We start from the raw sequence: 11,901 nt of genomic DNA, 5'->3' as shown, positions 1-11,901 counted from the left end.
GTAAATTTTCTCAATTCACCTCCTTTTGGCAGGGGAGTCACAAAGTAATTTTTTGACCTAGCTAGTTAACTCTTTCTATTATATATTCTGCGCTGTTTGCTAAGATGGAAAGTAGCACAGTGGAGAGACAAATGGGCAACCCAAGGAAGCGCCACAAATTATTTTTCAAAACAAATTTGTACAGCAATTCCCTCAGGTTGTGGAGCAAGCGAGCAGATTTAATTGGGAAGATGCCCTAGAATGGGAGCTCACCTGGAGAGGACCGTTTTTTACACTCTTTCCATGTCTCTCGTTCTCTCTCCCTCCCTCTCTATTTTCTTTATCTTAGTCTGTCAGATAGGCCCTGTAATCACTTCATCTGTTATCAGTCATTCCCACTGTTTCTGCCATCCCAGAATGCTCGGCTCTTGGTTGAAAGTCTCCTCTATAGACAGCCCCGGGTTATCAGCAGCCTGTGAGGGAACATCACTCTGATAATACATTTGCTGTGCATGTCTCATCTAGATTTATATATTTTTTTATTCTAATCTAGTTCATTAAAGGTAAACTTAGCCATTTTTGTTCACATTTCATTGGTTCTTCTTAGAAATGCATGATATTCGCATGGTATCACATCGTTATATATAGAGATGCACAGATATATCGGCCAATAAAAGGAATTATTTTCACGGTTGTTTAAACACAGCAGATGATCAGGGACGATTATATGCCGTAAATCAAAAGGGGGCAGAAAACTGTGTCTGGCTATGTCTAATCCGGATACATTTGAAAATGGCGGTTTAATCTAAAAACGCTCTCCGTCCACACTAGCATTTTCAGCATGAAAATGCTAAATACACCTTACTGCGCATGAGTAAAGCTTCACTGAGATGATACAGACGGAAAAATAAATAATAATTGCGCAATAACAGGGTTATTTTATTTAGCAAAATATCTCACCATTCACCAGGTCGCACTCAGTCACCATATGTTTGGTCTAAAACTGCTCGTATTGCCGCTGGACAGCAAATGTGTGTCAATTTCTGTCATCTTTGCAGGACTGTGATATGAAGAGTGTGCAAAGTAACTTACTTTAGCAACTGTGTGAAAGGTGAATAGCACATAAAAGGCACAATACCGGTATAAACATGAATATCTATTAGTACAATATGCGTCACATGACTAAACTTACGTCATTATTTTTAAATACCTCCGTTTTGACAGTCTACACAACGACGGCGTCTTTAAAATTTATTCACTTTGGAGAGCGTTTTCAAAAAGCTTAATTTTCATTAATAAAAATGCTGTCTCAGTGTGGACGGAAGGCCAAAACGGAGAGAAAAAGATGCGTTTTCAATCGAAAACGTATTAGTGTGGACAAGGCCTAAGTCTGCAACAAATACTGTGTGAAGGAAATGTCTCTTGTGTTGAATTTAGGGCTGTCCATGTTAATGAGACAATAACGCATTAACAGTTTAAAAATAAGCAGGCTCTATTTGACCCTATGAATACCTGTGGTTCAAGTCAGGGTTGACAGGCCTGTAGTGTTTCCCTACATTAAAACAATATTGCCTCCCATCCAATAATCAAAGAGCTTTGTGCTTTGATTTAATTTAGGCTTTAATTCACATATAAACATTCATCAATGCACACATTAGACTGTAAACAGAAGCTCAAGCTTGAAAATTTCTATTAAACTGTTCAATTCATAAGTTTTACAATCTGCGTTGCATGGACTTTCAATGGAGGAACAGAAATCTCTCAGATTTCATAAAAAGATCTTCATTTGTGTTCCGAAGTTCAACGAAAATTAATGACCAAACTAACCCTTTAAGATATGATAATTTGGTTATTGTTCTTCAAAGTACAATTGGCTCTAAATTTCAATATATTAGCCCTATATTGGAAAATTTAGTTTGAATTATTAAGAAATGCATAAAAAATTGCCCATAAGTATGTAAGGAATGTGTATTAATCTAATGCGAGAGATAATACATTATTATATAAATTACATGAATTGCACCGTTAAAAAACAAAACAAAACAGATAAGACATTGGTAGCTACAAAATGTGGTCTATCAAGCTCTTGAGGCTGCACAATTTCTAGTCATTATTTATTTATGTAAAACAGTTTTGGAATGACACGAGGGTGATCGTATTTTTCATCATAATTTTAAAAAGTACTATTCATTTCTGATTTTAAAACCTTTTTAATCTGCAAATAAAACATTTAAAATAAACTAGCTTGTCTGCTTCTGTTTTACATTATGCATCCATCACCTTGATTAGCAATGCTTGTCCTAGATATGTTTTGAGCTGTCGGATCTGTTGACTGTTGATTCGCCTCTTATTTGTTCCCCTTTTTTGCATCAGTTCCAAATCCATATCATGACTCAGCCCACAAGCATGCGGCCCGCATCTATATTTGCTCTGTCTCAAAAGCGTACCGTTAAGTGGGTCAAATCTTTGGAAACTTTGGCCTGGTTTGCCAGTTGGACCCATGGTAATGAGGACAAAAGGAGGGTGAAATCTTTTGGCCCTTGTGTGGCGCTGACTCATAAGTGAGAGTCACATATTAATGTAGTCTTACCGAATTTTGGCCCAGTTTGCTCCGAGCTCAGTTCGAGGGCAGCCTGTAAGACCTCATCGGACATCCTCATAAATCAGAAAGTCTGGCAAATGTGCCTAAAATGTATTTTCCGTGAAGTTTGTTGCAATCTACATAGAAACTGTTCAACAGAACTGCCTGCATTTTTATGACTTTGCAGCTGAATTAAATGAGGCATGTTGATGGCTTTGTGCCTAGGGTGATAAAAGTGATTTTATTTTATTTTTTTGCAACCAAACCTCAGTGGTACAGGTAGCCTCAGTACTTGGCTTGATGGGGCCTGCCCATTTTCAGCTCCCTTTTGCTCTAGTGGAGATGAAGAGGCTGTGATTGTGCTGAAAAAATATCCGTATGTGCCCGGGAGTGCATGTCCCTGAATCAACCCCCGTTCACTTTGCTCGACAGTGTAAGGTCACTCTCGACGGCTGGAGGGAGGAAGGGAGGAGTTGTCCTGCTTGCGCAGTGCGACCGGCTAATCCAAGCCCTCTTCCAGCTCACGTAGGGATTACATCCTCCCTTTACATTACAAAAACCACCCCCCACGCATCTCGCCGATGACCTGCTCTCCAAGCGAGAGAAAGAACACGACCAAAACACATGCTTAATCACAGCGTATCTCTACAGCTGTTGAATATTCTGTACTTGAGGAGTTGCTATGGTGACAGTCGACCATGTCGGCCTTGATGTTTTCACAGTCCCCTCTAATTTCGCTCCGTGGTTTGAAATGACTCAGGACGTTTCGGTGTGCCATGCAAATACTTTTGACAGCACGGTCTACTAAAAGACAAACTGTGAAGGTAATGACTGAACAATGTCTTTGACTCTGATATAGTGAACAGATAAATCTATAAAGTAATGTAGCATGTGTATGTCAACAGGTTAATTCTGTTCATTCTATTACAATCACCCACACTTTATCAGTGTCCTATCCAGGAATAATTATGAATATAAATATTCAGTTTTTCTGTAGAAATGCAGGAATATCATTCTGTCTGATATTGTTATATCTTTACATATCTGTCTGATGCAAGTCTAATATTTTTAAATTTGCTATGGCTGATAACTGATAAATGGCTAATATTTAATCCTTAAACGCATACCTCGGGTCTTTAGTGACCCGGGACGTCATTCACTACCCTCCTTCTCCTTCATTTTTTCAAGTTAGACATCAACCTTCTTAAGATTACTCAATCAATTACAAGGAATAAAATTATTATAAAATAATGCCTGTTTTCCCATAAATGTTTTGTAAAAAACTGTATAGGGTCGCTAACGACCCGAGGTGTGTAACAGAATAAGTGTCATTTTTCTGCACAACAATAATTGAAATCTTTGATGACTCAATAAGTGCACTTCACCTTTATTCCACAAGGTGGCAATGTCTGATACACAATGATGAAGGGACGTTTCACTCATAAGCTATGTCCCAATTCAGAGGATGCATTTTCGAAGGCTAGACTGTCCCATTTAACAACGCTGAGTCTGACCTTCACAGCCCTCGAAGATGTGGCCTTTAAATTGGGACACAGCTATAGTTAGCCTACCACAGGCAGAAAACAAAAGAGTAGCAAGTAACATCAGCAAAACTTGAAATGGCTCAGCAAATGACCTCACATGCTCAACCTTCAAATACTTGGTTAGCATTTGCCTTAGCAGTGCAGTGCGCTTTCAGAAACCCCCACCTTCCCCAGCTCCACCTGTATAGATCAGCAGCATGTCTTACTTGCTCACAACAGCGTGCCGTATATGTTATGGAAGTAGCAAGTCCCGTACTTGCTCAGCAGCAGGAGCAATAAAAGTAGCAGCAGCATAGCAGATCTATTCTACCACTACCAAACATTTCAACACTGTCATACCCATTCTCATGCCAAACACTGATAGAGTTTTCATGACACAATTAGCATTAAGCTAACATGCCGCTTTGATAGTTTTTTCACACCATAGACATATATAGAGCTAGACGCCCTATTGGCCGCTGGGCGCAAAAAAAATACGGCCGCCATCTTGAACCGGTCGTACTCCTAGTTGCACAGCTGAAGAAAGCAAGATGCCAGAGCACTGTGCAGCATATTCATGCTCAAATCAGCGGACCATCGCAAACATGGCTCAGGGAATTACTTTTCATAAGTAAGATTTAAACTTATCGTACCATTGGTTGTATTTTGTGAATAGAATATTACCAGAGAGTTGAGAAAAAGCAAGGATCTTAGATTCTCTATCATATTTATAGTGTGTGATTTGCAAAATACCTATCATAGCCGACATCACATATCACAGGGTGACCAGACATCCCCGGTTTCAGGGGACAGTCTCTGTTTTTGGTTGCCTGTCCCTGGCTAAATACAGAAAAAAACTCTGAATAGAAGTAATAGTATTAATTTAAAATAGAAAAAAATTGATAGTCAAACTGAAAATGTCCCCGTTTTTTCCGCCTATTTCAGGGATTATATTCCCAGTTCTGATCTTGGACATCTGGTCACTTTATATCATATATCAGAATATTCTATTACTGTTAAGACAATAGTATCATAGCTATCATAGCTACATGTATGACCTTTGCAGCAAAAATTCAGTGAGGAATGATTAATTATATGCACTGACAGCTCATTGTAACGAAGCGGCAACATTCTAATCTGAAAAATGAAGCCTACCTGGAAGTGCGAAAAACTGCAATACATCAAAAATCCGCTAGGGGCAGGTCCCAAAAGGGAGCAAATGTCCATAGACCCCCATGTTAAAATGTCCGTTTTCACAGCATAAATTCATGTTTTTACAGTTTGGTCCCATGGACTTTTATTGTATTTTTTTCGATAGGTTCCGAGTGCCTGACAACTGTGAGGGGGGTGAATTTTTTTCTAACTCGTTAGTTTAGATCGTATTTAGATATAAAATGTTAGACAAACAAGGGCGTGGTTAACTTTGATTGACAGCGTGATTGACAGCTGATAACGGGCTGCGCCGAGTGGAATTCCTGAAATTTGACATCTCGGCCATGATCTGACACAGTACATCATACCACCTCTGTATGCTTTCTGAAAAGATTTTCCAAGATGGCGCTGCCCATACCCCCCATAAACGGCCTCAAAACCATTCTTCAGAAAGTCTATGGGTGACGTCACAGACGCTTTGTCCATATTTTTTACAGTCTATGATTGTAACCTGTCAAACAGATTACACTGAGTGGAGCGGGTGACCGGTCTAAGATGGCGGCTCCACGGCTCGTCCACGCAAGTAGGCAGTAGCGGTTGATATGGCGTCCAGCTCTATGTATGTCTATGGTTTACACTCTTGTTTCCGGAAGTCATTTGCTTGTTCCGCCTTCTCTATGACATTACACACGTCGTTAAAGACGGCAAGCGATGATTGGTCGGAAAGCAACATGTAGTCTGACACCTTGTCCACGACACGACAATAATTTAGGAGTCAAAATTGCATAATCTGACACAGCGATTATTGTAACAGACGAAAAAATTCTGTTGTCTAAACCTGGCATAAAGTAAACCTAACCATATTAGTACATTTTTATACCTGCCATAAAGATCATCACATTAACTCGCCCTGAAATGACACACTTAAATGCTACATGGTGATTTGTGTAAACTGTACTAAGTTTCATTTATCATTGGTAACACAGCAGGAGATCCATAAACAAAATACAGCCTCCTGTGAGGCAAAGTAGTTTTGAGGTGGCCGGCACTCATTGACAGCATCTCAGTGAGGGAAGGCTGAAACCAGCCCCTCCGGCAACTGATTTATTTTTAACTCTCCCTCATCCCACCGTCTACAAAGAAAAAAAAATGCTCCTGGCTCTCCATTAGTGTTGTCACGTGCCGTCAGCGATGCACGGGCCAGTGGATGGCAACAAGGGACCAAGAGTCCCCTCCCACATATCCAATCTACTCCTCTCCACGTGAACTTACATCTTTACCTGAAGGGCCTGTGGTTATATCTGACATTTCCTTTAAACTAGCTTGGACCAGCTTAAATTTAGATTTTTAGAAAAGCTGGTTTCAGATGGCGTAATGTGTTTAGGCTGGATGGTTGTTTTTCATGTACAGTCTGACCAGTATAGCCATGATGACACCAGCATTTACATGCCCAAAATGTACCTTATACTGAAGGATTTAACCACTAGATAAGAGCTGTTTGCGTGCATGTAGGCACATGGAGAACATGGCTCAGTTTCAGTCTTGGATGAATTTGATAAGAAATCTTTGAGTTATAATGATATTTCTGACTTGTATCTTGGCAATACTGAGGGCAGTACAATGCGTGGTTAAAGCTGTCTCTGAAAGAAGATCTGTTCTCGTATATGAGATGAAAGTGAGAACAAGAGACTTCTTTCAAATACAAAAAAACAAAGCAATAACATATTTTTAACGCTGCTAGACAGCAATACGATTAATGGAGACTTTATCCAGCATCTCATACATTTCTACTAAGAAAAAGCTCCAAATTATTTCTTATTTATCTCCCTAGACTTTAAGAAAAGATCTCAACAACATCTCAAACTGTGTTCTGATTTACCAAGATACAAAGTCCACAATCAAACATTTGAGACCTCAATACGAACTCAAACATTTCAGAAAATATCCGAGTTATACTCTCCACTTTAATACTGCAGATCTATACTTTTATTGCATGCCAGGAATTATCTCATTTGTGCCTATTTTTATTGCAAAGGATTGTGGAAGAAATATCAAAGTTAATACTTAAATGAAACATAAATGAGAACTCCAAGTCTCTGGAGCAACAAAAACGCAGCCTTGAAGAAATAAGATTCCCATAGTGGGAATGAATATTTGCAGTTGACAAAGATGAGGCAGAACCAATGGATGATTAACAGAAACATGACAGCACTGTAACATAAGAACAGCGTGCAGGACAGCGTGTTTGTGATGCTTTATTTTGTCGTGCTAGTTCCAGGACTACCAGCTGTGCCGTGTTCCAGTTTTAAGAGCCAAAGAATAGTCTGTCCCGAGAGCAGAATATGCAGTCTTAGATGGAGAAGAGGAACGGACGCCCACTTTCTAGCATCAACGCACTTCAAAAACAGTTTGTTCCATCTCTGGTTAATATTCGGAGTGTGTGGTGACCCTGATAGAGCGCTGCATAAAAACTCCTACCCGTTTTTGCCATGACAGTCGTGATCTACGGGCGAGTGCATGACCGTGCATGAGTGTGAGACCATGGGTGTCTTCGTAGAGCAATCAAGCATCTCAGCCGCTGTGTCTATTCTGTCATTACTGCTTTAATGGAGCGTGAAAGTGGCTTGCTTGCTCACCTTGAGTGTGTGTATGTGTGTGTGTATGGGAGGGATGAAGAGTGTCAAATGTCCTTTGCTGTGTGTCAAACTGACTCACCAATCAGGAGAGGCGGTGGATCAGTTCATTGGTGTAGCAGTAGGCGGACTATCAAGAGCTCCTCATGCAGTCATATCATCTCGTTCTCTCTCTGTGTGTGTGTGAAACTCTTCAATGGGTCCTTATGCAATGGCATCATAAAGTGTTCAGACACTTAAGACACTCCTAAAAATGGATGAACGTCATTACATTTGAAAACAAGTGGCTTTTATTTTTAAGACAGCAAGATATTTAGCAAAAAAATCACCTTTCTCAGATACTGCTTTTCCACTGACCTGCATGTAACTGACACGTTACCACACACATGGTGCATCATGGTCTTTGTTCACACCTAAAATCATACTTTTCATTTTAGCATCCAAAGCAATTTAATACAGCATCTCCACGCCATACAAAGCTTGCATTTGAATGTTCAGAAGTTAAAAAAAATAAAAAAATAATAATAATTCTGCCTTTGATTTTTTTACTCTGAAGTGGAAATGGGCTTACATGTTTTTAATATTTAATACATATTTAATGCATGTTTTATATAGTATTGTATTTCAGAGTCCAGGAAATATAAAGGACAGGAAATATAAAGTGGCTGGAGTATCTGTGCAGTGTCACAAAAATAAATAGGACATATTTTAAAAAGCATTTAAATTGAATTTAATCACAATCATGAGAAGGCTTTTGTATATGCTATGCTGTATATGTCAGATGACTGCATATCTAAGAGAAAAATAAGGACAGAGAGGAATAATCACATGGACGTTCTCTCTTTCCAAGAGTTTTGGCTGTGAACCAAGCCAGAACCCCACACACACCCCTCGTCTCTATCTATCTAAATGCCTGCTCTCCTGCTCTGTTGAAAGAGCGATCCCAGGGGGCTCAGCGTTGTCTGGCTTAGGGGAGAAGAAACTCTCTGACTAGGCAGGGTACGACACAGAGTAAGTGGCGCTTGGCTTGTGGTGCTGCTTTGATTTTTCCCCCCCGCTTGTGTTCCCTGACTCCCTCTGGACGGGGCCATAGTGCACTGGGAGATGAGAAGGGTGATGAATGGAACCATTCGTGTTTTTGGAGGAGCGGCGTTCCCTCACGGATTCTTTCAGCAAGATGCGCTATCACTCACGGCTGGCCGGCCAGAAAAGCGTAATCCCAGGTGCTGTTGGAACCGGTGATTTTCAGCCTGTTTTTTTGGCCTGCTCAACACAATGGATAATAGAGTGTGACAAAAACAGGACTCACCGGTTAAGATACGTTTCTCCTCCCATGAGCCTTAGTTTGCAGGTCTGTTCAATGCAAAGTTTAACTCTACAAATAACCAGAGGACAACATTTGAGCCTTTTACAGCACAATATTCAGTAAAAAATCAATAAATTGAAAGCCTTTGCATTTGTATGTCTTTGCATTTGCATTGTTGGTCCTCAAACAGCATTCCTATCAGACACAATCCAAAACATTCCTAAAATCAAACAGAAATGGCAAGTTAATGCCTGAACAAGATCTATATGCAAGCTGCAGCAGTGTGTAAGATTTTCTTTCTGAACCCCTAAAATCTGATTGGTTGATAAGAATGTTGTTCTAGGATATCCTAGATTTATGAAATCACAAAAGCAATTCATTCAATGCTGAATGCAAATAATAAAACGAACAACCAAACTAGATATGTTGAATTGCCCTGCATGTACTTAAATTACACATAATTAAATGTTCAATGCTAAAAGTTTATGCCACTTCTAGTTTCCTTGATTTATGTATGGCATTAATAATCATGTGCTTAATTTTTTTTTTAAAATATCTTCAATGAAGAATCAACATTGACTTTGTAATGTAGTCTAAAGCTACGTTTAAACTGTTTATAAGATACCATCATGCTTTGAATTGTTTATACATATGCGACACGCTCAATCAGTTTTAATCAGACTTCGCAATGGGCTGAATCAGTGAGTCAACAACTTGTCATCCAACGTTACATTTACCGGTAATACCTGATTGAAAGAAACAGTTGTTTGACCCTTAATATTTCATTGTCACTATCATTTATATGGCATTGAGAGGCATGAGGGACACAGCCACCTTCTTGCTCTCCATCTGTCCTATGCGCCCTCAAGCGGCAAACTGCTGATTCAGCTTAAAGCGACGTCCCACTAGCCGACATGAAACAACTTGATTTTGGTCAGGTTTGGTCACAACTACCAAAAAAACCTGTTTTTGCAGCTCTTCAGGAGGAAAAAGCTTTCAAGCAGCATAAGCGGGTTTGCAGGTTTCTCGGCCTGACTACGCTGGTGTTTTGCTGGTTTAGTTTATGGAGATGATGAAACTTTTCTAAATACATTAAACTAACCCACCAAAAAAAACAGAGACTGTATGTACAGCAAGACCAAAGACCAACTTTCAGCTAAGGCTGGACAACATTTGCTTACAAATAAATGGGTGTTATCTTGCAACAGAGAAAGAGTACACTTTGTTCATTTACTTGTACTACTGACATTGTAACAATCCAAAGGTAGTTGAAAATAGGCAAAGTTTAAAGTGACCCTATTATGCTTTTTCGGATATTACTTTTCATGTAGTGTGTAAAATAATTTTTTTTTACGTCAGCAGCGTCACTGGCCTTATGAACGCGGATTGACAACAGAACCGGAAGAGAATACAGCTGAATAAAGCTGTCGTTTTTGTTATTTTTGGAACAAAATGTATTTTCGATGCTTCAAAAAATTCTAACTAACCCACTAACCCACATGGACTACTTTGATGATGTCTTTATTGCCTTTCTGGACAAGGACCGTATACCGCACATAGATTTTCAGTGGAGGGACAAAAAGCTCTCGGACTGAATCTAAAATATCTTAAACTGTGTTCCGAAGATGAACGGAGGTCTTATGGGCTTGGAACGACATGAGGGTGAGTCATTAATGACATAATTTTCATTTTTGGGTGAACTAACCCTTTAACTCAAGAAGAAATTATGCAGGATTTTATCTTTACTGTATCTCTAGTTTGTAGAGCAACAGAAGACTATCTGATTGAGAGGATCGGTTGACCCTGAAACCATTGACAGAGCGTCGAAGGGCATCTGTGACCCGGCCACCCTCTTACACTCCATCTGTCCAATGCACAGTCAAGCGCCCGGGCTGGAATATCGCACGCCAAACTGCTCACTCAGCTTAACTGATCTGACAATTCCTGTTTAGAGCCAAGAGGAACAACTGTCTCTCAGGATTCATCGGATCTGAAGGGATCGATTTCATTTACTTTCCATCTTTGACTGGTGAACGTAATGGCTCAGACAGAGAGATGCATGCATGTAACCTCCGAATCTTAATCAAGCGGATGATCACCAGTCAGTTCACATAAACATCCTGTCACGGCAATAATGGCAAGTAAAACTCTTCTTTATTAATAAATGTAGAATCTGATGGTGACTGGACACGGGGTGTGGCGCAGGGACGTCGATGGCCAACAGAGTGCAGGTGGAATGATGAGAAGAGGTGACGATGATGATGGTGGTGGTGAGTAGCCTAATCCAGAACACAGAGACGAAGACACGACCGGAGACGAAGACACGACCGGAAACCAAGGACAGGAACAAAGCACATAAACTGGACGCCAACCGGGATCAGGAACACACACATGACAACACCAAACAATGATCTGACAAAGGAGAGGACAAAACGGTGAGTATAAGAAGGGTAAGGTGGATGAGCTGCAGCTGGTGATGAAAGTGAAACCAGCTGCGCGTTGATCAGCGATGATGGGTTGGTCACGCCCCCTACTCACACACCCACACACGTATAAGAACGAAGACACGAGACAAGAAGGAAACAGTGAATACATGAATCGTGACACATCCCCGTACGGGACATTTCATCCCGTCCTGAGAGATGGATTTATTGTATGACTGTAATATATTCTCACCAGAAGATCTCATCAATATTTCATTTATTTGATCATGGATATGGTGACTAA

The 11,901-nt window shown here is 40.1% G+C and overlaps 1 long non-coding RNA gene across 1 annotated transcript; it reads right to left on the bottom strand.

Moving 5' to 3' along the window:
* Positions 1 to 328: 328 nt before the first annotated feature.
* On the bottom strand, positions 329 to 8,317 carry LOC143742261 (uncharacterized). Its single transcript, XR_013205410.1, has 3 exons — positions 8,198 to 8,317; positions 7,951 to 8,115; positions 329 to 452 (listed from the first exon to the last, which is right to left on the bottom strand). It is a non-coding gene; the product is annotated as an uncharacterized LOC143742261 (long non-coding RNA).
* Positions 8,318 to 11,901: the final 3,584 nt, after the last annotated feature.

This window comes from Siphateles boraxobius, unplaced genomic scaffold (genome assembly GCF_051911475.1).
Source record: "Siphateles boraxobius isolate OS27281-9 unplaced genomic scaffold, OSU_SipBor_1 19, whole genome shotgun sequence".
NCBI classification, from domain to species: Eukaryota; Metazoa; Chordata; class Actinopteri; order Cypriniformes; family Leuciscidae; genus Siphateles; species Siphateles boraxobius.
This window is presented reverse-complemented; position numbering and strand designations above follow the sequence as displayed.